This window comes from Callorhinus ursinus, unplaced genomic scaffold (genome assembly GCF_003265705.2).
Source record: "Callorhinus ursinus isolate GAN/ISIS: 27379988/994484 unplaced genomic scaffold, GSC_fseal_2.0 scaffold105, whole genome shotgun sequence".
In the NCBI taxonomy this organism is placed as follows: Eukaryota; Metazoa; Chordata; class Mammalia; order Carnivora; family Otariidae; genus Callorhinus; species Callorhinus ursinus.
Genome location: NW_027397167.1, coordinates 62402 through 84601, shown reverse-complemented (window position 1 = coordinate 84601; position 22200 = coordinate 62402). Strand labels below are relative to the sequence as shown.

The window sequence follows — 22200 nt, the reverse complement described above, 5'->3', positions numbered from 1 at the left end:
GTCCATATGATGCCTAGAGCTCCTCCTGACTTCCTGTAAGCATAAAGCAGCACACAGGAAGATCTAAAGGCAACTGGTGATGGGGTGTGATGGTTAATTTTGTGTCAACTTGACTAGGCCACAGGATGCCCAGATATTTGGTCAAACATTACTCACATGTCTGTGAGGGTGTTTCTGGATGAAATTCACATTTGAATTGGTAGACTGAGTAAAGCAGATTACCCTTCCTGATTTCATCCAATCAGTTGAAGGCCTAAATTGAACAAAAAGGCTGATCCTTCTGCAAGTAAGAGAGAATTCTTCCTGCCTGGTGGCCTTCAAACTAGGACACTGGCCTTTTTCCATACCTTTGGATTGGAACTGAAATGGTGGCTTTTTCTGGATCTTAAGGGTGCTGACTGGTGCTGCAGATTTTGGGACTTCCTGGCCTCCATAATCGCATGAGCCTGTCTCTTTCCCCTATTGTTTTTGTCTCTCTGGAGAACTCTAATACATGGAGCAAGGCTGATTCTCCATTGATGCAAAGATAAAAATGTAGGAGGAATGTGAAAGCTACAGAAATATAAAGTGTTGGGAGAACAGACTGAGGTTTCCCATGGAAACACAACCCGAGACTTTGCAGATACTAGAGCACTCTCTAGCATTCTCAGGGATGGATTTGGCCTGTGAGCTTAAAAGGAATTTATGACTCACTTTGAATAGGTAACTATGCATCACACGTGTCAAGGAGAAAAAACCTTTTCCTCTGTGCTGTTAGATTTAGCGGCTGGTAGCATGTGAAGTTAACTCACAAAAGACAGACAAACAGGAGAAAAACGGCATAAAATTTTATTCAAATTTTGCACACAGGGGAGTACACGGAAAAGAAGCGAAATTGCACGAAGTTAGACCCAGGAGCTTATGTAACTTTCTTAAAGGAAAGAGGTTTTCGGTTTCAAGGGACATAACTAGGAACTACATGGAGGAACGGGTGAAAGGTAAGGGACATTTAGGCAAGCTTGCTTATGCAGACTTCTCTGGGGTGCCTATTTGGTCTCCGGTAAGAGTCATTCTTCCTGATACAAAAGCACACCGTCACGCAAGGAAATTTATTCCCTACTCCTAGGTGCACAGGGGCAGGGCGGAGAATTCTCTCTCCACCTGGTGATTCTCAGCTAACTTTAGCTCCAAATAATGCTCATGCCAAGGTGCCATATTTAGAGGCGGCACCTGCCGGTCCCCCTCAGAGGCTGGAAAGACCACACAAAGAAGGCGAAATGCAATAATCTCTTCCACCTTTTACTTCCCTCCCCCATTTAAACAACTCCTCAACTTTCCAGAGGGTAAAATAAGTCAAAATTCTACTCTGCCACGTGGAAAGCTTTCTCCGAAAAGGTCGCCCCACGGGGCTTCCGGGGCAGGTGCGACTTAGCGGATCCGAACCAGAGAGACGCAGGGAGGGCGGGGCAGAGGCAGCTTTCCGGCCAGGCTCCCGCCACTTCCCCGCTGCCCCGCGTTAGGGTTAGGTGCGTCGGCCTCCTCCAGTACTGCGCGCCGATCGTCAACAGTCAGAGCGTGCAGGCGCCCTGGGAGACGTGTGCCCGCGCCTTTCCTCCGCAGCCCGGCGGCCCTTGCCGGCGCCTCAGACGACCCGCGATCCCCTGACTCCCGTTTTGCGCACGCGGAACCAAGGCAGAGGGGATGCTGCGGAGCAGTGCTCACGAGGCCCGCCAGCGCAGTTCCGATGCCGCTCTAGGAGGATGGGCGGACCGCATGTCGCTGGTTCTGGCCGACCTGCTGCCCTTTGACCCAGAGAGCTTATGATTCCTGGTCCAAGGTCTAGTTTAGGATGTCTTAGAGTTGAACCTAAAATGGAGGGTGGCTGTCATACTGTTAGGAATGGTATCGTAAATAGGGGTGTAGAAGTGAAAGGTTTGTAGATAAGAATGACTATATAAATCCCATTTTGCACACAAAGGAACTAGGGGTCTCCAGGAGTAATGACTGATTGGGGAGAGAGCGAGCCTGACATCCCTGCTGCAGGCAAGAGGAATTAGGGTCAGCCTGAAGCAGCTCCCTTTGGGCGAACTGATTTGAGCTTCAGCGAGAATTATAAGTGCAATGGACTGAAACACATCTAGTATGTTTAAATCTACCACCTCATAATGGCACTAAAAAAAATACCTAAAACCTCATTTGGTGCTAGGGAACCACGTCATTATTTAGAAGAATGGTAAATAAATGGAGAAAAAGTCAAGCATTTATCCTGTACATGAGTATAACCAAATACTTAACCAGAAGTTTCTTTTATAAACGCTTCCCTGATAATCAGTGCGGTAAGGATGAGGTTAGGATTGTCACTGAACAAAAAGTGTACACTGTGCAGGATATCAGCCAGTGGACCAGCCCAAGTCTCTTGGTTTGAGAAAAAAAACTTTTTTATTACTTGCAACAAGTAAGGAGACAGGGAAATAGTTCTGAAAGCACTGTTTCCCTTTGGGGTTAGTGCAGGAAAATTTTATTCACTGTGCTAGGGGGCAGGGACAGAGTGCTTGATACAATAGGGAACTTCTAAATATTTTGTTAGGCACTTTGGTTCACCTGTGCAAACTTAGCATGTCAACATGCTAGCGCATACACTGTATGTTCAATAAATAGCAGAAAACCCTGCCCATAGGAGATCTTAGTATTATGAGCTAAAGGGGTCTTCTGCACAGGTCCTCAGCTCCAAACTGGCTCATGCAAGGGTGTATCCGTTAGAACTCCTGGCCATATGTCTCCTTGGTGGGAGCTACTTGTTCTGCAAAACAGAGACATTCTTTCTCTGTTTCTGTCCCTTCTCCCTCCTCCCCTGTGCAGATAGTCTTCTGATCTGAGTAACCCCCCATTGCATCCTAGCTAACAGGATGTCCTTGCCACTGCTAAAAAATGGATGGATGTAGAGCAAACAAAAACAAAAAGACAAGATAAAACAACAAAGAACGACCAACCAAACAGAAAAACCCTGAATCTTATCAAGCCTCTAGATCCAGTTACCAATTTTCAGGAAATACAGGGACAGAGAAACATGTTAAAAGCGATCAGGCCAGTGACATACGGCAATGTACAGCCAGCAACATCCAGACTACCAGAAATATTTCATTTTCTTCCACAAAAAATTGCAAGGAAAAATAAAAGGAGAGAGAACTAACAGATTACAAGATACTTAAGAGATGTAGCAACTAATTATAATTTATTATAAATTTGGAATTTATTTGCATGCCCATTAAACATACAGACCAAATATATCTATATATTGTCTGTGGAAGAAAGTGGGGGAAATGAGAATAATAACTGGATATTTGATGATAGAAAATAGGCATTATTACTTTTTTAAAGAGATAAGCTATGGCTACTATCACATAATATCTCTAAAAGGTGATACTTTTATTTTTTTTAAGATTTTATTTATTTATTTGACACGAGAGACACAGTGAGAGAGGGAGCACAAGCAGGTGGAGTGGGAGAGGGAGCAGCAGGGCTCCCACTGAGCAGGGAGCCTGATGTGGGGCTCGATCCCAGGACCCTGGGATCATGACCTGAGCCAAAGGCAGAAGCCCAATGATTGAGCCACGCAGGCACCTCTAAAAGGTGGTACTTTTAGAGATATACACTGAAATATTTGTGGGTGAAATAATGTCTGAAATTTGCTTCAAAATTATGTCGAGGGTTGAGGGGATAGATGAGCATTTAGATGACAGGAGATGACCAGGAATTGGTGATTTAAAAAAGTATATATTTTTTATTTATTCATTTAAGAGGGAGAGAGAGAGAGCGCACAAGCAGGGGGAGTCAATGTGGGACTCGATCCCAGGACTCCAGGATCATGACCTGAGCCGAAGGCAGACGCTTAACCTACTGAGCTTCCCAAGCACACCTGGAATTGGTGATTTTTGAAGATAGTGATGGATAGGAATATCGGGGTTCATTATATTTTCCTTTCTATATATTCAAACAATCCAAATTAAAAGTTAAAAAGCAGCTGAGGGAAGGTGTGGTTAGGGGAAGGAACCTTGTCACAGCAATCCCTGACCTTCAGCTAAGGGAGGCTGCACACACAGTTCAACTCTGAGCAGGGAATGATGAAGATGAAGGCCTTTCCTAAGTTCAAGGGCTTCAGAGGGTGTGTTAAATGAGAAAAGCCTCAATCACCTTTTGGAAAGAGGAAGACAGAAATGAAAGTATTTGGTGGATACACAGACTCTGCACCTTCACCCTCCAGGTAGGCCTCTGGGTCTCTGCTCTCACAGTCCTTTTCAAATCCACAGCAAGGGTGCTCTTGTAGATGCAAAAAGAACAAACCTTTTAGAATTTCTAAAAAGAAAGGAAGAGAGTTTTATGTGATCACAAGTGCAAGTGAGGACAGCTGCTCAGGATACACAAAGAAGAGAGTGCTCCAGAGAGGGAATGTTTAATCCTGGGTTATATATGTTTTTTTGTTACATCAAGAGTTACAAATCATCATGATGAAAGACAGTTCTGAAAAATATAAACTTTATCTTTTGCTTTTAGTAGGTTTGAGGTTGCAGGCTTTGGCGATACGGGAACAGAACATAGGGAGATTTTTACTCTTACCTTTAGTTGAAATGTTTCTTTTAGGTCATTGGTTAACAAAGCAGATGTACAATGTGTGCTCAGGGCAGAAAAAGAGCCCATACTTTGAAGTTTGATGAAGACATTCTGACCTTGGTAAAAGTGTTAGCTTCCTTGGGAGACCAGGAGCAGGGACTACAAATATTAAAACTTGAAAATTTCCTTTATCAGGCTCAGGGTTCTGGCTGGCAGATGGGGTCACATCTCTGCAGCAGGAGAGACACCTAGAGATGGTGAATGGCTTGAGGGGCCACAGGGGTTCCCAGAGCAGAGTCTCGTGCCCCTGGTGCAAGGACCTTAGAACAACTGACGTAGGACCCAGAGGGGGACACACAGGACCAGCGAAGAGTGTCCTTGGCTTTGCTCAGGAGAGACGTCAAACTCAAACCAGGAGGAAGTGAAAGCAGAGTTTATTAAATAGCGTAAATGATAGAGTATATCAGGTGGATTGTTTGGGAGACTTGGAAAGGAAAAGAGAGTAAGTCTCTCTGTTGCTTGGGGCTAGGAGTTTATATTGGAAAGAGGTCCAGAGTACGTGTTCATTCAGGAATCCAGGGTAGGTTCTGATCAAGGGCAAATGACAGGTTAACAACAGGTGTTATTTTATAAATCATAGAAGGTAGTGGGTATTGATGCCGTTGTCAGCTGAGGTTTGTTCAAAGCTAGTGTCTGGGATCATGTTTGGGATCCAGTTCTCGGATGTTATCAGGTGTTTGGGGGCCTAGGATGAACTCAGAGAATGGTTTAACTTTCTTGCTTTCCCTTTGGAGTAGGAATAGCTTCTTTGGTTTAATTCAGATGCAAGGTGAAATACAGAACATGAGTAAATAGGGTCTAGTAGAGAAACAGCAGAGAGTGAGCCTTTCTAAAAATGGAGTCCCTGCAGTCTTCCTACCTCACAACAACATTCTTCAAACTACACCAGCCTTCCTGTTCCCAGAAGGGACATACAACCACAGGAGTGTGGCCTTGTACCCCCTTTCAGATTCATGATGCCATTAGACTAGTCATGAGTCTGAGAATCCTGCAGTAACTGTAATTTTATTTAACGATTTTCCAATTTTTTTCCCCATGGAAACCTCTTTTGCATAGGGCACCTACTCATATCTCTTTACCCATATGGACATCTTATCTAAATCACCTCCCCAAAGCTGCTCTGCCACAATCCAGCCTGGGACTCTGCTTTAGTGTCTCTTTAGCACATATCAACACATGAAATCATGTTAGATATTTGCCTATTTGTTTTACCCTAGTCTTCAGTAAACAGCACTCCCACTGTTGAACCAGTTGCTCAGGTACCAAACATGAACTCCTTTCTTTCTTTCATACCCCAAGTGCAATCCATCACAACATCCTGTAAAAAGTGTGAGAATAAACTTGCAGCCAAGGTCAAGGCTCCCATCCCATATCTGTGAAGTGCACTGAGACTAGTTTCTGAAACAGCATGTTGCTGCGATCCCCAGGCTTTCTCAAGACCCTCAAGGTGATGAAAGAACTAAAGGTGGGAACATGAGTGTTTACATGTGTATGTATTTTTAAAATTTGTATTAAACAATCGTTTTATTTTGAGGTATTTGGGGATTCACATGTAGTTGTAAAAAATAATACAGCAATATCAACCCAATGGTAACATCTTGCAAAGCTATAGTACAGTATCATGGCTGGCTTGTTAACATTGATACAAAGCACAGAAGAGTTCTATAATCACAGGGATTCCTCCTGTTACCCTTTTATAGCTACAACCACCTCCTTCCCTGACCCTCACATCCCTGACAACTGGCAAACACCAAAATGTTCTCCATCAGTATAATATTGGTATTTCAAGAATGCCAATAACAATTCAGTTATGTGCATTGTATATAGAAGATAAGTCCTGTACATGTTTGGGGAGATTTATAGCACAATATTTCTCTTTTCTTGAGCAGTTGTAAGTGGTATTGTATTTTAAATTTCAGTGCCTATATGTTTATTGAGACATAGCCTGAGAAATCTTGAGAAAGAAGAACAAAACTAGAGATTATCACAATCCCAGATTTCAAGATATACTACAAAGCTACAGTAATCAAAACATTATAGTACTGGCATAAAATATATGTATAGACCAATAGAACAGAATTGAGATCCCAAAAGTAAATCCATGCTTATATGGCCAATTAATCTACAATAAAGGAGGCAAGAATATACAACAACAAATCAAGTTTTGATTTGCATCTCCCTGATGAAAAGTGATGTTGAGCATCTTTTCATGTGTGTTTTGGGAAAACTGGACAGTTATATACAAAAGGATAAAACCACTCTCTTTTCTTTTTTAAAAAACTGGGTCACTTTCTTACATGATTCACAAAAATAAATTCAAAAACGGATTAAAGACCTAAATATGAGACCTGAAACCATAAAACTCCTAAAAGAAAACATAGGCAGTAATTTCTTGGACATCAACCTTAGCAATACTTTTCTAGATGTCTCTTTAAGCAAGGGAAACATATGCAAAAACAGCCTATTGGGACTACATCAAAATAAAAAGCTTTTGTACAGTGAAGGAAACCATCAGCAAAACACAAAAGTAACCTACTGAATGGAAGAAAATATTTGCAAGGCATATATCTGATGAGGGGTGATACCCAAAACAAATAAAGAACTTATACAACTCCACACCAAAAAACAAACAAATAACCTGATTATAAAATCGGCAGAGGACCTGAATAGACATTTTTCCAAAGAAGAGGTACAGATGGCCAACAGACACATGAAAAGATGCTCAACGTTGGGGTGCCTGGGTAGCTCAGTTGTTAAGTGTCTGCCTTCGGCTCAGGTCATGATCCCAGGGTCCTGGGATCGAGCCCCACATCAGGCTCCCTGCTCCACGGGAAGCCTGCTTCTCCCTCTCCCACTCCCCTGCTTGTGTTCCTTCTCTCACTCTGTCTCTCTCTCTCTCTCTGTCAAATAAATAAAACCTTTAAAAAGAAAAGATGCTCAACATCACATAATCAGGGAAATACAAATCATAATCACAATGTAGTATTACCTTACATGAGTCAGAATGGCTAGACAAGAAGTAGCGAGTGTTGGTGAGGATGTGGAGGAGAAGAAACCCTTGTGCACTGTTGGTGGGAATATAAATTGGTGCAGCTACTGTGGAAAACAGTATAGAAGTTCCTCCCAAAATTAAAAATAGAACTATATATGATTCAATAATTCCACTACTGGGTATTTACCCAAAGAAAATGAAAACACTAATTCAAAAAGATATATGTACCCCTATGTTCATCACAGCATTATTTACAACAGCCAAGATATGGAAGCAACCTAAATGTCCATCAATAGATGAATAAAGAAGATGTCACACACACACACACACACACACACACACACACACACGCACACACAGGAATATTACTTAGCCATAAAAAAAGAATGCAATCTTGCCATTTGTGACAACATGGATAGACCTAGAAGTTATTATGCTAAATGCAGTGTATAGAATTGTCGAGTCACTATGTTGTACACCTGAAACTAATATAACATTATATGTCAATTATATTTCAATAATAATAAAAAAAAGATTTTGGAAACTTCTTTTAAGTAGACATATAAAACAATTATTATTGAAATAAAGTTTGTTAGAATGACTTTATTTGATTGGGTGCCTGGGTGACTCAGTTGGTTGGGCGACTGCCTTCGGCTCAGGTCATGATCCTGGAATCTCAGGACTGAGTCCTGAGTCGGGCTCCCTGCTCAGCGGGGAGTCTGATTCTCCCTCTGACCCTCTCCCTCTCATGCTGCCTCTCTCTCTCTCATTGTCTCTATCTAAAATAAGTAAATAAAATCTTTAAAAAAAAAGAATGACTTGATTTGATTAAGATCAAAGTTATAATTTTTATAGTCTTACACATCTAACAAATATAATATTCAATTATTTGATTAGTAAGTTCAAGTAGAATAAGAATGTATGCCTGTATTTTATTTAATACTAACAATTAGGAAGACATGGCTGTTTTTTAATGAAACCTACAATATCAAAACAATCTTATTTATCAAAGATTTAATCAAATCAAATGAATTTGAAAAATATTTCTATATTCCCAGGAATTTTAGGAACATTTAATTTATATAAGCACTTATTTTTATCTAAACCAATTAGAATAGAGTTTCCTTACGGGATTTTATAAATTAATTTGATAACACCATCTGGAGGTGGGAAAATATCACATACACATACTGTACATACAGACAGATACAAGTGGAGATTTTATGGTTTTCATTCTAAAAATTTAACCATGAGTCAGGCATAAACACAGAATACAAAACTCACTAGTGTGTATAAGCCTTGATCCTCTCCTCTGCCCTTCTTTATATTTTTATCAGAATTGTGTTTCTGCCAGATGGAAGAAGTTATGGTTACAGGCTCAATGTGGGGGCTAAAACTCTTCACTGTATTTGTGGGAGGCGACTTTTAAGATTGCCTTTGTCCCTATATCTAATCTTACAGAAGCTGTGGACTACATCTGGGCTGAGGGACTGAGAAGACATTGGACATTTGGGTGTCTCCAAAGCCCATATGAGTGGGTAAAATAGCCAGTCTGCCTCCAATTAGTTTTTTTTTTCAATGTCAAGTGGTTGCTTTTGGTGTCCCTCGGTCCTTGAGACCCCTGATGGGGGAGCATGGAGTTTGAGTGACTACAAGGAGTTGAGGGGCTAGAATGGGAAGGGGCTCACAGGGGTGAGCAGAAGAATGCAGGAGGTAAGGGTATGAAGGGTGACATCAAAAGATCTAAGGGAGCTGAAGGGAAGATTGGAGGTGGTAAAAGGATGGGGGCATAAAGGTGACAGGAGAGGATACATCTTAGATGAGATGGTTTGGGGAGATATTAAGTTTCCCAAAGAAACCCTCGAAATGGCAAATTGCCCACAGTAATGTAATGCCAATGGGAAAGGAAGTAAACAGAATGAGTACCATAGTGATGAAGCATATAGTTAGTAAGGGTTTGGGAAGGAGGGATTTCAGTTGACTGAAAAGCTGCCATATTCTTAATGGTATCTAACAAAGAAAGAAGCTTGCCTTTAATACAGGCTTTCTGTCTTATGAACAGGGAAGTCTGGGACTCTAACCCAGACTCTGTTTGCCAGGGATTCTAATTCAGCTTCTAGAATATACTCAGAATCTTAAGAGTCCAGAAATCTGCCCTTACTGGCTTCAACAGACCTACTTTTCAGAGCACTGGATCAGGAGTCAGACTCACCAATAGATTCCCAATCAGTAAATCAGGAGTGAAGACAAAGCCTTCAAAGTTATGCAGCTGGGGCCATTAGCTAAGTCACTCACATATAAAATCTGATCTCACAGCCCAGATCTGGATGGAACTAAGAAGCTCCTTTGTATTTTTCTTTGTATTTAAAAAGACTTATTCTAATGAAAGTAATGCAGGCTCATATTTGAAGAGTGAAATTGGACAAAACACTAATAAAAAGAAACAGTCCCCTAACCTCTTTCTCTCCTTCTTTCTTCTATTCCTCCCAATCATTTTGCCCAGACGGAGAGCTCTGTGGCTTTTGATTTTGATTTTTCTGTAGTTACTTCCTTGTGTTGGTTGAATGAGAAAAAAGGAAGAGCTGAAATAAAACAAAAGCATTTATTTGAGGTCTTAGAATTACAATTTGGGAAGCACAGATGTGGGGAGCAATACAAATTGTGTCCTCCTAGCAAACAAAAGTCAAGGGTTTTCAAAAGACAAAATGAAATGTTTCTATGGGTTGTTTCCAAAGACTTTTGGTTGGTGTTGGCAGCAGAAAACTAAGCTTGGCTGAATATAATTGGTTGCTAAGGCTATCACTAAGCTAAGTCTCTTATTGTAGCAAGTTGCAGGTGTTTGGGCAGAGTCCTTGGAATATTTGCAGTTTAGCCCAGTTCAAATTTTATGGATTCATCTGGTGAGAATGTGCAGAAAGCCCAGCTCCTTAGTGACCTCTAGTGGCCTCTTGGCTCTCTTTAAAAACACCTTGACATAAGTGACTCCGTTTCACTTACCTCTCACATGTCTACACTATGTGTTTTTACATCACAACTTCCTGTCGGTTGACTCTCTGTGCTCTGAGGGATCAGGATCATCTCTTTTGTCCCATCCTGCACCTTCCTACTCCTCTTCCCACTTGACTCTGTTATGATCCTCTTTCCTCCCATGGTCACACCTACATTTTTAAACAATCATCTTCCAATTAAGAAAGTAAAAGAAAATCTTCAGAAATGAAGAGAATCAGAGAAATCATATTTCCAAAAAAAATTTATTGAAATAAAATACTGGAGGATTTTTCAAGCAATATAAATCCAAGGAAAGACAGACAAGACATGTAACTCAAGAAAGAGAGATAAGCAACAAAATTTCCCAAAGTGGTGATTGTTCTTATGACTGCTGCTAATGCACCTGTGATTTTTAATGTAATTCCTAGAAAATAGTTCCTAAAGTGGAAGGACAGTTGTATGTAAGAGCATCTGAAACAAAACTTTCAGATGGTTGCAACCAAACCTGGGAGGAAGAGCAGAAAGGAAGGGAAGAGAGATAAAGGCAAGCTCAATATTTTGTCTCATTCAGAAGTGACCAGCACTTCTAGACATTGAGAAAAAAATGTATATAAATGTATAAATTTTTAAGGGTAATTATAGATAAAAATAGGTTATAGAACTTCCAAACCACTAGAGGGGGCAGGAAGAAAGAACTCTATGACCCACCTAGTCAGGAAAGAAAATACACAAGAAGGGGGCGGAGCAAGATGGCAGAGGAGTAGGAGACCTGGATTTCGTCTGGTCTCAAGAATTCAGCTGGATAGGGATCAAACCATTCTGAACACCTACGAACTCAACAGGAGATTGAAGAAAAGAATAGCAACAACTCTCTGAACGGAAAAGCAACCACTTTCTGGAGGGTAGGATGTGCGGAGAAGTGAACCCGAGGTGATATTCGGGAGGATAGATGGTGGGGGAGGGGGCCTCCATTGGCCACTTCTGGCAAGTGATAGAGCAGTGGAGCACAAAATCAGAACTTTCAGAAGTCGGCTCCAATGAGGGATGTCGCTCCAGTGGCTAAGCGGCGGGTGGAACCCTCGTGGGACAGTATGGTCTCAGGACCCTCGGGGTCACAGAAAGACCAGGGGTGCCTGAGGGTGGCAGAGCTCCTGGGTATCAGAGTGGGGAAGCAGGCTGCAGAGACGGAGCCAAGGAGCGGGCTCTCGGCTCAGGGTTGCCATAAACTGTGATCGGTCGGGCCACTGCTCCTCCAGCAGGGACCCAACAAGCGGCAGAGCCGGGGAGACTCCCCTTCCTCCCCTGGGACGAGTGGCACGGGAGCGCACCACAGGGATCTGCTGGGTTTGGAGACTCCACACCGAGTTGGGTGCCAGAGATAGAAATGCTCGGTCACAGGCCGGGTGAGCACAGAGACCGGGTCAGAAACCGGGGAGATGGGAGTGATTGACTGCTTTTCTCCGGGGGCACACTGAGGAGCGTGGCCCCGAGTTCTTGGCTCCTCCAGGGCGGAGATTGGGAGGCTGCCATTTTCACTCTCACCCTCCAAAGCAGTGCGAAAAGCTTGCAGGGAACAAAAGCTCCCAGAGCAAACCCGAACAGATTACTTAGCCTGGACTGACAAGGGCGGGGCAATTCTGCCTCCGGCAAACACATTTGGGAACCACGGCAACAGGCCCCTCCCCCAGAAGATCAGCAAGAACAGCCGGCCAAGACCAAGTTTACCAATCAATGAGAACGGCAGAACTCCAGCGCTAGGGGAATACTGCACAAAGAATTCATGGCTTTTTCACCATGATTCTTTAGTCTTTCAAAGTGTTTTTTTTTTTAACTTTTTTTTTTTTGGAATTTTTCTTTTTCCCTTTTTCAACCAACATCTTATCCCTTTTTTTTAAAAAAAATTTATTTTTATTTTTTATTTTTTAGTCATATTTTATCCCTTCAGAGTAGTTACCCTTATTTTTGACATATATATATAAGTTGTTCTCTCTTTAACATTTTGAGATACAGTTTCTTCTAACAGATCAAAATATACCCTAAATCTCTAGTGTATGGCTTTGTTCTAATCTCCTGCCTGATCACATTTTCTCCCCCCCAACTTTTTTTTTCAAATCCTCTTCTTTCTTTTTTCAAACAACTTCTTACCAATTCCTTTTATAAAATTTTTTACAATTTTCATCTTTACAGTCATATTCCATCCCTTCATCGTATCAACCCTTATTCTGTACATATATAAGTCTTTCTTTCTTTAAAATTTTGGGAGGCACTTTCTTCTAACAGACCAAAATACTCCCAAAATCTAGTGTGTGGCACTGATCTATGCACCAGCCTGATCATATTTAATCATATTCTGTTTTTTTTTTGTTTTGTTCTGTTTTTGCTTGTTTTTATCTTTCTTTTTTTTCCTCTTTTTTTTCCTTTCTTTCCCTTTCTCTTCCCCTGGTTTCAGGTCTTTTCTGATTTGTTTAGAATATATTTTCTGAGGATGTTGTTACCCTGTTAGCATTTTGATCTCTCATTCATCTATTCTCCTCTGGACAAAATGAAAAGATGGAAAAAATCACCTCAACAAAAAGAACAAGAAGTAGTACCATCTGCCAGGGACCTACTCAATATGGATATTAGTACGATGTCAGACCTAGAGTTCAGAATCATGATTTTAAAGATATTAGCTGGGCTTGAAAAGAGCATGGAAGTTATTAAAGAAACCCTATCTGAAGAAATAAAAGACCTAAAATCTAACCAAGTCGAAATCAAAAAGGCTATTAATGAGGTGCAATAAAAAATGGGGACACTAACTGCTAGGATAAATGAGGCAGAAGAAAGAATCAGTGATATAGAAGACCAAATGATGGAAAATAAAGAAGCTGAGATAAAGAGAGATAAACAACTAATGGATCACGAGGGCAGAATTCAAGAGATAAGCGATACCATAAGATGAGAGAACAGTAGAATAATTGGGATCCCTGAAGAAGAAGAAAGAGAGAGAGGGGCAGAAGGTATATTGGAGCAAATTATAACAGAAAACTTCCCTAATGTGGGGAAGGAAACAGGCATCAAAATCTAGGAGGCACAGAGAACCCCTCTCAAAATCAATAAAAATAGGTCAACACTCCGATTTCTAATAGTAAAACTTACAAGTCTCAGAGACAAAGAGAAAATCCTGAAAGCAGCTCGGGAGAAGAGATATATAACCTACAATGGTAGAAATATTAGTTGGCAACAGACCTATCCATAGAGACGTGGCAGGCCAGAAAGGACTGGCATGAAATATTGAGGGCACTAAATGAGAAAAATATGTAGCCAAGAATACTATATCCACCTAGGCTGTCATTGAAAATAGAAGGAGAGATAAAAAGTTTCCAGGACAAACAAAAACTAAAGGAATTTGCAAACATGAAACCAGCCCTCCAAGAAATATTGAAAGGGGTCCTCTAAGCAAAGAGAGAGCCTAAAAGCAGCATAGACCAGAAAGGAACACAGACAATATACAATAACAGTCACCTTACAGGCAATACAATGGCACTGAATTCATATCTTTCAATAGTTACCCTGAATGTATATTGGCTAAATGCCCCAATCAAAAGACACAGGCTATCAGATTGGATTAAAAAACAAGACCCATCCATATGCTGTCTGCAAGAGACTCATTTTAGACCCAAAGACACCCCCAGATAGAAAGGGAGGGGGTGGAAAACCATTTACCATGCTAATAGACACCAAAAGAAACCGGGGTGGCAATCCTTATATCAGACAAATTAGATCTTAAACCAAAGACTGTAATAAGAGATGAAGAAGGACACTATATCTTACTTAAAGGGTCTATCCAACAAGAAGACCTAATAATTGTAAGTATCTATGGCCCTCACATGGGAGCAGCCAATTATATAAGGCAATTAATAACAAAAGCAAAGAAACACATTGACAACAATACAGTAATAGTGGGGGCTTTAACACCCCCCTCACTGAAATGGACAGATCATCTAAGCAAAAGATCAATAAGGAAATAAAGACTTTAAATGAAACACTGGACTAAATGGACTTCACAGACATATTCAGAACATTCCATCCCAAAGCAACGCAATACACATTCTTCTCTAGTGCCCATGGAACATTCTCCAGAACAGAACACATCCTAGGTCACAAATCAGGTCTCAACCAGTACCAAAAGATTGGGATTATTCCCTGCATATTTTCAAACAACAATGCTTTGAAACTAGAACTCAATCACAAGAGAAAAGTTGAAAAGAACTCAAATACATGGAGGCTAAAGAGCATCCTACTAAAGAATGAATGGGTCAACCAGGAAATTAAAGAAGAATTTAAAAAATTCATGGAAACCAATGAATATGAAAACACAACTGTTCAAAATCTTTGGGACGCAGCAAAGGAAGTCCTAAGAGGAAAGTATATAGCAATACAAGCCTTTCTCAAGAAACAAGAAAGGTCTCAAATACACAACCTAACCCTACACCTAAAGGAGCTAGAGAAAAAAACAGCAAATAAAGCCTAAACCCAGCAGGAGAAGAGAAATAATAAAGATCAGAGCAGAAATCAATGAAATAGAAACCAAAAGAACTGTAGAACAGATCAACAAAACTAGGAGCTGGTTCTTTGAAAGAATTAACAAGATTGATAAACCCCTGGTCAGACTTACCAAAAAGAAAAGAGAAATGACCCAAATCAACAAAACCATGAATGAAAAAGATCACAACCAACACCAAAGAAATACAATTATAAGAACATATTATGACAACTATATGCCAGTAAATTAGATAATCTGGATTCCTAGAGATGTAACAACCACCAAAACTGAATCAGGAAGAAATAGAAAACCTGAACAGACCTATAACCACTAAGGAAATTGAAGCAGTCATCAAAAATCTCCCAAGAAACAAAAGCCCAGGGCCAGATGGCTTCCCAGGGGAATTCTTTCAGACATTTAAAGAAGAATTAATACCTATGCCCCTGAAACTGTTCCAAAAAATAGAAATGGAAGGAAAACTTTCAAACTCATTTTATGAGGCCACCATTACCTTGATCCCCAAACCAGACAAAGACCCCATCAGAAAGGAGAATTACAGACCAATACCCTTGATGAACATGGATGCAAAAATTCTCATCAAAATACTAGCCAATAGGATCCAACAGTACATTAAAAGGATTATTCACCATGACCAAGTGGGATTTATCCCTGGGCTGCAAGGTTGGTTCAACATCTGCAAATCATTCAACGTGTTACAATACATTAACAAAAGAAAGAACAAGAATCATATGATCCTCTCCATAGATGCAGAAAAAGCATTTGACAAAGTACAGCATCCTTTCTTGATCAAAACTCTTCAGAGTATAGGGATAGAGGGTACATACCTCAATATCATAAAAGCCATCTATGAAAAACCTACAGCGAATATCATTCTCAATGGGGAAAAGCTGAGAGCTTTTCCCCTAAGGTCAGGAACGCAGCAGGGATGTCCACTATCACCACTGCTATTCAACATAGTATTAGATGTCCTAGCCACAGCAAAAAGACAGAAGAAATCAGACAACAAAAAGAAATCAAAGGCATCCAAATCGGCAAAGAAGAAATCAAACTCTCACTGTGTGCAGATGATATGATACCTTATGTGGTAAACCCAAAAGACTCCAAAACTGCTAGAACTCATACAGGAATTCAGTCAAGTGGCAGGATATAAATCAATGCACAGAAATCAGTGGCATTCCTATACACCAACAACAAGACAGAAGAGAGAGAAATTAAGGAGTCGATCCCATTTACAATTGCACCCAAAACCATAAGATACCTAGGAATAAATCTAACCAAGGAGGCAAAGAATCTGTACTCAGGAAACTATAAAATACTCATGAAAGAAATTGAGAAAAACACAAAGAAATGGAAAAACTTTCCATGTTCATGGATTGGAAGAACAAATATTGTGAAGATGTCAATGCTACCTAGAGCAATCTACACATTCAATGCAATTCCCATCAAAATACCATCCACTTTTTTCAAAGAAATGGAACAAATAATCCTAAAATTTGTATGGCATCAGAAGAGACCCTGAATGGCCAGAGGAATGTTGAAAAAGAAAAGCAAAGCTGGCGGCATCACAATTCCGGACTTCCAGCTCTATTACAAAGGTGTCATCAAAAGACAGTATGGTACTGGCACAAAAACAGACCCATAGATCAATGGAACAGAATAGAGAGCCCAGAAATGGACCCTCAACTCTATGGTCAACTAATCTTTGACAAAGCAGGAAAGAATGTCCAATGGAAAAAAGAGAGCCTCTTCAACAAATGGTGTGGGAAAATTGGATAGCCACAAGCAGAAGAATGAAACTGGACCATTTCCTTTCACCACACACAAAAATAGACTCAAAATGGTTGAAAGACCTAAGTGTGAGACAGAAGTCCATCAAAATCCTAAAAGAGAACACAGGCAGCAACCTCTTCAACCTCAGACGCAGCAACCTCTTCCTAGAAACATTGCCAAAGGCAAGGGAAGCAAGGGCAAAAATGAACTATTGGGATTTCATCAAGATAAAAACCATGTGCACAGCAAAAGAAACAGTCAACAAAACCAAAAGACAACCGACAGAATGGGAGAAGATATTTGCAAATGACATATAAGATAAAGAGCTAGTATCTAAAATCTATAAAGAGCTTATCCAACTCAACACTCAAGGAACAAATAATCCAATCAAGAAATGGGCAGAAGACATGAACAGACAGTTTTCCAAAGAAGACATCCAAATGGCCAACAGACACATGAAAAAGTGCTCAACATTGCTTGGCATCAGGGAAATCCAAATCAAAACCTCAATGAGATACCACCTCACACCAGTCAGAATGGCTAAAATTAACAAGTCAGGAAACAACAGATGTTGGTGGGGATGTAGAGAAAGGGGAATCCTCCTACACTGTTGGTGGGAATGGAAGCCGGTGCAGCCACTCTGGAAAACAGTATGGAGTTTCCTCCAAAAGTTGAAAATAGAGCTACCATAAGACCCAGCAATTGTACTACTGGGTATTTACCCCAAACATACAAATATAGGGATCTGAAGGGGTACGTGCACCCCGATGTTTATAGCAGCAATGTCCACAATAGCCAAACTGTGAGAAGTGCCAAGATGTCCATCGACGGCTGGATAAAGCAGTTGTGGTAAATATATACACAATGGAATATTATGCAGTCATCAAAAGGAATGAGGTCTTGCCATTTGCAACGACGTGGATGGCACTGGAGGGTGTTATGCTGAGTGAAATAAGTCAGTCAGAGAAAGACATGTATCATATGACCTCACTGATATGAGGAATTCTTAATCTCAGGAAACAAACTGAGGGTTGCTGGAGTGGGGGTGGGGTGTAAGGGATGGGATGGCTGGGTGATAGACATTGGGGAGGGTATGTGCTATGGTGAGCGCTGTGAATTGTGCAAGACTGTTGAATCACAGATCTGTACCTCTGAAACAAATAATGCAATATATGTTAAGAAAAAAAAAGATAGCAGGAGGGGAAGAATGAAGGCAGGTAAATCAGAGGGAGAGATGAACCATGAGAGACGATGGGCTCTGAGAAACAAACTGAGGGTTCTAGAGGGGAGGGGGTTAGGAGGATGGGTTAGCCTGGTGATGGGTATTAAAGAGGGCACGTTCTGCGTGGAGCACTTGGTGTTACGCACAAACAATGAGTCGTGGAACACTACATCACAAACTAATGATGTAATGTATGGTGATTAATATAACAATAAAAAAATTTAAAGAAAATACACAGGAGGAAAGCATGTTTCATAGGAACATAAAATAAGAGGAGAATAAGTCCAAGAAAATCAATAACCACAATAAATATGACACCTTAATTTCTCCTATTAAAAGATGGAGACTTTGGGGTGCCTGGGTGGCTCAGTCATTAAGCGTCTGCCTTTGGCTCAGGTCATCATCCCCAGGGTCCTGGGATTGAGTCCCGAATCGGGCTCCCTGCTCAGCAGGAAGCCTGCTTCTCCTTCTCTCACTCCCCCTGCTTGTGTTCCCTCCTTTCGCTGTGTCTCTCTCTGTCAAATAAATAATAAATAAATAAATAAATAAATAAATAAATAAATAAAAGATGGAGACTTTATCTTGTGGCAGAAAAAAATCTTATTAGTTTCTTATAATAGATCATATTCTGAAACAAATAATACATTATATGTTAATATAAAAAATAATGTTGAAAATACCAAACACTTAACTAATTTTATGCCTGACACTGTTCTACATACATTGTATATGGTAACTTATTTAGAGTAATATCTAAAACAAGATCACAGAGAAAGTTTATAAACAAAGGGGTGGGCAATCAAAAGTATTCTTCTAAATAATTCTTGCATTAAACAGAAAAATAGGGGCATCTGGGTGGCTCACTCGGTTAAGCAGACTCTTTAATTTCAGCTCAAGTCATGATCTCAGGGTTCTGGGATGGAGCCCTGCATCAGGCTTCCCACTCAGCAGGGAGTCTATTTGTCCCTCTCCCTTCCCCTCCTCTCCCACTCTTTCAAATAAATAAAATCTGCAAAAGAAAAGAAAAGAAAACTAAAATTACAGACTACTCGATAATAAGCAACTATGAATAAACTATATATGGGATGTGGACTAGGGAATACACAGAGAACAATGACTAGTCTTACATGTATCTATTAGAAAGCAAGAGTTACAAAATAAATGAGGTCACAGGCATGTCAATCAAATTGTGAGAAAAAGGATAATAAAATGACCCCCTCAAAAGTAAAACAAGAAAAAATCTAAAAGACAAAAACAGCTATCAAAGAAATAGGGAAATAGGCTCAGTGAAAACAATAGCTTTTTCTTTCAAAACAACAATAAAAAAAACTTTTTAGCAAGACTTCAAAAGAATGAAAGAAGGGAGAGAAAAAAGAAGGAACACATTAATATCAGAAACAACAGATATAGAGGTTTAAACAGCATGAGATATCACACAGAGTTTAAACCAATAAATATGAAAATACAGGTGAAGTTAATAATTTTCCAAGAAAATATAAATGACCCAAATTGATTTGTTTATTCTGGTCTATTCATGTACTGAACAGACACTATCAGCATATATTTTTACAATAGTTATGCATCTATTGTCCCTGAAGCTCTTGTCCAGATGGTTCTGAGTTAATTCTAGGAAAACAACAGTTCTGTGGCACATAAAAAAAGTTCTTAGCAGAGAAGATGGAAAATTTTCTTAGTTCTAAGCTGCACAATCTTTTTTTTTTTTTTTTAGAATGAGAGAGAGAGAGAGAGAGAGAGAGCATTGGGTCAGAGGGAGAAGCAGACTCCCCGCCGAGCAGGGAGCCTGACATGGGACTCGATCCCGGGACTCCAGGATCATGACCCGAGCCAAAGGCAGTCGCTTAACCAACTGAGCCACCCAGGCGTCCCTGCATAATCTTTTTTTTAAGATTTTATTTTTAAAGTAGTCTCCACACCCAACATAGGGCTCAAACTCACGACCCTGAAGTCAAGAGTCTCATGTTCTACCAACTGAGCCTGCCAGAAGCCCCAGCCACACAATCTTTATTCCAAACTGAATGAGAATAACACTGGGGGTGGGGCTGGTGAGAGAGATAAATGAAGGGAAATTATATCCTACCTCACTAATGAATACAGAAGAAAAGCTGATATTAAATATTAGTATACAGAGAAGAATTTTGTAAAAATACTGCACCATGACTACATAGAATTTATTCTAGGAATACAAGAATGGTTCAGCATTAATGTCAATGTCACAGTGGTGCCCACTCGGAGCTGGGGTAGAAAGCAGAGGTTTGGTGCCCATGAGTGGGAAGCACCATCTTTAAGAACAGCCTAATCTTTTTTTTATTATTACAATCTCTTTATATAATTCAATCTCTGTCCAACTGTAAGTTTGAGCTGGCTCTGTGAAAAAGCATCATCAAGGTATACTAACCAGAGTTCATTCACTTCCCTCCTCCAGAGGGAAAGGACTCATGGGGACACGGTTCTCACGGGACCTGCATTCAGCTGGTGGCTTCTTTACTTCCAATTCTCATTCTACATATTCTGCATATCATGAGAAGGTGTTGGCTAACTCTTTACTGCAGAGGAAGTCTTCTGAGGTGGGAGTGTCCAAAGCTGATGCCTTTGGGCAGCGCTCTCCAAGTCATCCCAGAAATGCCCATTGCCCTTGGAGACTTTGCTGGTTGTGCAGTACGTGCAGTCCTCGCTGCTCCACAACACCCGCTCTCCCCTGGGACCCAGCTAAACATGTGAGCCTGCAGCTCGGAGAGCAGTGTACTTCACTCTCAATGCGTGTGTGTGCTTTACCATCTGTGTGACAAAAGTACAACGGTGGGTGTGTGCCGGCTGACAGGCACAGGACTTTCAGTCTGAGCTTTTTGGAGAACAAAGGAAGTTGTGTAATGAGGAAGGATCAGGGGGGCCATGCTTTGGGCTGAGTGGGGTGGAGGGAGCGGGTGATGAGAAATTAGAAAATCTGTTCTTCCCTTTTTGGAACTTCAGAAAGGACTTTTTTTTTTTATGTTCAGTTAGCCAACATATAGTACATCATTAGTTTTTGATGTAGTGTTCAGTGATTCATTAGTTGCATATAACACCCAGTGCTCATCACAGCACGGGCCCTCCTCAATACCCATCACCCGGTTACCACATCCCCCCACCCCCCTCCCCTCTGTAACCCTCAGTTTGTTTCTCAGAGTCCAGAGTCTCTCATGGTTTGTCTCCCTCTCTGATTTCTTCCCCTTCAGTTTTCCCTTCCTTCCCCTACGGTCCTCCACGCTATTCCTTATGTTCCACATAGGAGTGAAACCATATGATAATTGTGTTTCTCTGCTTGACTTATTTCACTTAGCATAGGCAGAAGACATGAACAGACACTTCTCCAAAGAAGACATACAAATGGTTAACAGACACATGAAAAAATGTTCAAATCCATTCTTTCTGTTCCTGAGGAGAACAGGGCAAAATCCATCTCTGTTGATAACTGTCTCTTCTTTTGTATGTCAGTCCATGCAATCGACTAACCTCCTTTGTAAGGGGTAATTTGCTGGTGTATGAGAATATGCCAAGGGCCACGGAGACTTGATTCCTCAATTCTGGGAGCCAGAATTGTAGTTGAAAACACAGTCACATAAAGACATTTGCCAAGTGTGCCTCTGTGACACATTTATACAAGTTCAAACTCTAGGGGCAATTTGGAAAGAGTAAGAAAGAAGAGGTTTGTACACCAAGAGAGGTGGAGTTCACCCATGAAGACACTGGAAGAAGGAGTTTTGAGCAGGATCTTGGAGAAAGAGTATGGACTGGCAGAGAGAAGAAGTGGGTAGAATGCCATATGAAAGAGATGGCAGCTGCAGGTGCTGACTGGTGAGGATCAGGGGTGGGGGTAACGAGAGAGAAGGCTGGGAAAGTTAGGATGAGGACCGAGAAGAGAGGTGGAGATAGAGGTGACACACATTCCTGCATGGACCCTGAAGAAGAGGGAAAACAGGTTTTTTCAAACTCGGGAGAGGACACGGCTCCCCAACCTTCCCAAGCCTGCCTCTGCAC

General features: G+C 40.9%; 1 long non-coding RNA gene across 1 annotated transcript; it reads right to left on the bottom strand.

Moving 5' to 3' along the window:
• Positions 1-826: 826 nt before the first annotated feature.
• Positions 827-20889, bottom strand: LOC141371818 (uncharacterized). Its single transcript, XR_012377062.1, has 3 exons — positions 20582-20889; positions 10096-10221; positions 827-1845 (listed from the first exon to the last, which is right to left on the bottom strand). It is a non-coding gene; the product is annotated as an uncharacterized lncRNA (long non-coding RNA).
• Between the last annotated feature and the right edge of the window lie 1311 nt (positions 20890-22200).